Source organism: Diadema setosum, chromosome 3, assembly GCF_964275005.1.
Source record: "Diadema setosum chromosome 3, eeDiaSeto1, whole genome shotgun sequence".
Taxonomy (NCBI): Eukaryota; Metazoa; Echinodermata; class Echinoidea; order Diadematoida; family Diadematidae; genus Diadema; species Diadema setosum.
Genome location: NC_092687.1, coordinates 18,246,660 through 18,250,509, shown reverse-complemented (window position 1 = coordinate 18,250,509; position 3,850 = coordinate 18,246,660).

The window sequence follows — 3,850 nt, the reverse complement described above, 5'->3', positions numbered from 1 at the left end:
GTCTCTGTATCTGCCATTCCAGCTCTCTCTATAGTTCTCATTCTCTTCAACACCCGTATACCGGGACCATGATTGCATGGCTTGAATGTACATGTACGTATGTAGTATGTTTATAGCATCAATCAGCTGGAAGTCACTGTCAATAGAGGAAGCTGTTCAAATCTACCGGGATCAAAAAATAGATGCGGTGCACTGCGGGCCCAAACAACAGAAGGATCAGAGAAGGAGAAATAGAAACTAGGTGGTTAAACTTAGAACGAGAATCGAGCCGCGGTCTACCCTCATTCAGGGGTCCCCGAGTGGGTTCCGACACTGAATATTTTGTCATATACACGTTGTAGGTGCATGGTCCTCGACTGAAAGCGATTAGAAGGATGCTCAACTGCACATCATCATCACTTTGTTCACTGTGAGGCAGTATGCTTTTACACAAATGATGCAAGTCTTCAACCCTCTGTTAAAGAATTGAATGGACCTTTCCTAGCCCCATAGCTTCACCTAACCAAAGATACTAAAATAAATCGGAGGAATATTCATTCAAGGAAATAAGGGAGGCCAGATTGGGGAGTGCAGAGGATGATAAAGGTCAACTTATCCACAAAACAAACCTCATTTTGAGGCTGGACACTTAAATTTAAACCCAAACTATATTTGTTTATAGCATTGATTCACAATCATGTGCAACTTTTGTGAAATAAAACCTGACGTCTTCCTTATTTCAGGACCTCTCAGCAAGAAAAAAAAAAAAAAAAATCCATTGCCAAATTTTGAGCGTGCAATTTTAAAGCAAGTCTGTTTGCTTGGATGCAACACACAAAGCATGATAAATCTTTGGTGGATTTCATGAATTGTTCTAACACTTGTCTCAATGAAAAATTGTTCACAAAGTATGATATCTATACTATCTATCATTGTCATGGCGAACCCACACAGCATATTGGGAGTCACATGACATTGAAGGTCATATTATGCCGGATAATCAAGTAATTACCCTGTTGTGTTCAAAGTATTTTAATTCAATTCAGTTCAATTTTACTTTGCACTTTACAGAATACTCTGTTAGAAGCATGTATAGTACAATAGGGAAGCAATGACCCCAGTGTCCTTTCATTACACAATTTAACCCACTTGGCACCGTTTCTTTAAATTCCTCCCACTGTAACAATCATGTGAAGGTCTCACCTTTGCTTCCAAAAGGGTTAACCTGTGTGTGTTTTTGAAGAGATGTGACGTCCACTGAATAGCATTTTAGTCTCTATCCCGTCTTGGATTTATTTTCATTTTATCGGCATCACTCTATTTATGCCTCTCTGGCTTACTTTTAAAATCTTAAAAAGTTTTATAGTAGAGATTGGTTTTGGATATTTGCTTTAGCTTTACCATATCTCTTCCTTTGTGTACTTGTCCATCTATCCATTGATCTCTATATCTTTCTGTTTAGCAGTCTGACTATCAATCTCTATATCTATCTATGTGTATACTATCTATCTTTCTGTCCATATGTGTATCTTTCTCTGATCTATCTATCTATCTGTGTATCTATCTAGCTATTTCTGTGTATACACAATCTGTCTATTTATCTGTGTATACAGGGCTCGACACTAACGGTGGCCCGGTGGCCCGGGGCCACCAAAAATGAAAGTCGGGCCACCAAATTTCAGAAAAGGGCAAATTTGGTGGCCCACCTCGGGCCACCAAAATTTTTTGAAAAGTGTGTCAATAAATTCGTAACTTTTTGCGCCGGAAATGCATAAATGCATGCAGTGAGTGTGCGACTTATCAAAAAAAGAAATGGACTTTTATCAATTTTTTTTTCGGGCCACCAAATTTTTCTTTCGGGCCACCAAAAATTTGAAATTGATGATTTTGGTGGCCCCATCGGGCCACCGAAAAATAAAGTTAGTGTCGAGCCCTGGTGTATATATCTATATAAATCTGTATACATATTACTGTAAAAGTGGAAATTTTCGCGGTGTTGACATTTTCGCACAAAAAACCCCCCAAAACACGCGAAACTTTTCTTACTTGGCCGAGCGCGAAAAAATTAGTCGCGCAAAGTTATCCACTTTTACAGTATATCTATTTATCTGTCTATCTGTGTATCTCCATCTGTAAATCTATCTGTTTATCTATCTATCTCTGTGTATCTGTCTATCTATCTGACATTTGTCTATATGTATCTATCTGTGTATTCTGTGCATCTGTCTATCTCTGTATCTACATGTACAAAAGTAGCTATCTGTCTGTCTGTATATGGATCCATCTATCTATCTGTCTATCTATCAATCTCTTTTTATCTATCTACATTTTCCTGCCTCAATCTATATTTTCATATCTATCTCTTCTGTCCTCTATCAGTTTACTGTATATATTTGTCTATATCTCTCTACCTCTATATATCTTTAAAAAAAAATCTACCTATCTCTCTATATGTTTGTATATTCATCTATAAATAGAACAAAACAGAATGACTGGAAAGCTTAGAATTTGTGACTGCTGTAATCAAACAACATGATTATCCTCGTGGATGAGGCAGCTTCAGAACTTTAGATATATTTCTCAACAGCATGCGGATGATACACACCATGGATCGCTGTTACTGAACATGACACTGTATATACATAGATATATTTACATGTATGTATAATGCTCCATACATGTATTTATATCGTGTATCATAATTATGTGTGTATGTGTGTATATATGCGTGTCATGTCGCTGTACTGTAAAACTAGGAATGTTAGCATGTATTTTAATTTCACAAATTTTGGGAGAGCCAAGATTCGCAAAATCAAAATGCACACACAAGTTCTTGTCTACACTATACATGCATTGAATACCAGTCACAATGTGTGAAAATTTCATGCCGCAAAAAAGTCTGTCAGCTCCATCTCGTGAAAAATGTCTTGTTGCAAAAAAGTCTTGCTTTAGAGTGCTCTTTTATATAGATAGACAAGGAGAGAGAAAAATAGTGGAGGAAAAGGAATAGACGCACACAGACAGAAAGACAGAGAGAAAAGAGAGATGAGAGAAGAAGAAGGAAGTGATATTCTGAAAACATTCAAGGCATTCATAAATGCATTATGAAACATGCAATGACCTCACAAAACTTGGTTATCAATTACCCAGTCTGCACAATATCCTGGCTTAGACCAGTAGGTTAATTCCCTTTGGAGTAGCTGAGGTAGAGAAATAAAAGGTCCCTCACATGCACCTAAAATTGATTGTAAATAAAAAAAAATGTGTGTGTGTTTTTTTTTTTTTTTTTTTTTTTGCAATGCCATGTGAAAAATTCTTGTGTGAACTCACATGAAAAATGACTAACTATTGTGATTTACATTGTAGTGCAAAAATTAGTGTATGTTGAATTAAAAAACAAAAAACTAATTCAGAATTCAATATGGAATGAGTTAAAAGGCTGGTATAGTTATGGTTGAGAGTTCAGGTTTTCACTTTTTACAAACCACTCATATGGAATTTGAAGGAGCATGCAATTCAAATTTTATTTGATGAAATCATCAGTTTTGAAATGGCTGAGACATGAAAAACCAAGGTGAAACAAAGTAGTCATAATAAAAGGTTGGACCCACCTTTTATCATGACCTCTTTGTTTTTGGATATATATATATTATTTCAGCCATTTCAAAACTGATTTTTATTGAATAAACTTTGGATTCCTCTTAGAATATTGCTCTTTAATATTCCATGTACAATGTAAGTAGTTTCTATAACATCTCACATAAAGTTCACACCTGAACCAAAACTGCACCATCTCTTTAACAACTGAATTCACAACATTGGATGGAACCTGGAATGTTGGAGCCAAAGGCTTGACATTGCATATAATTCT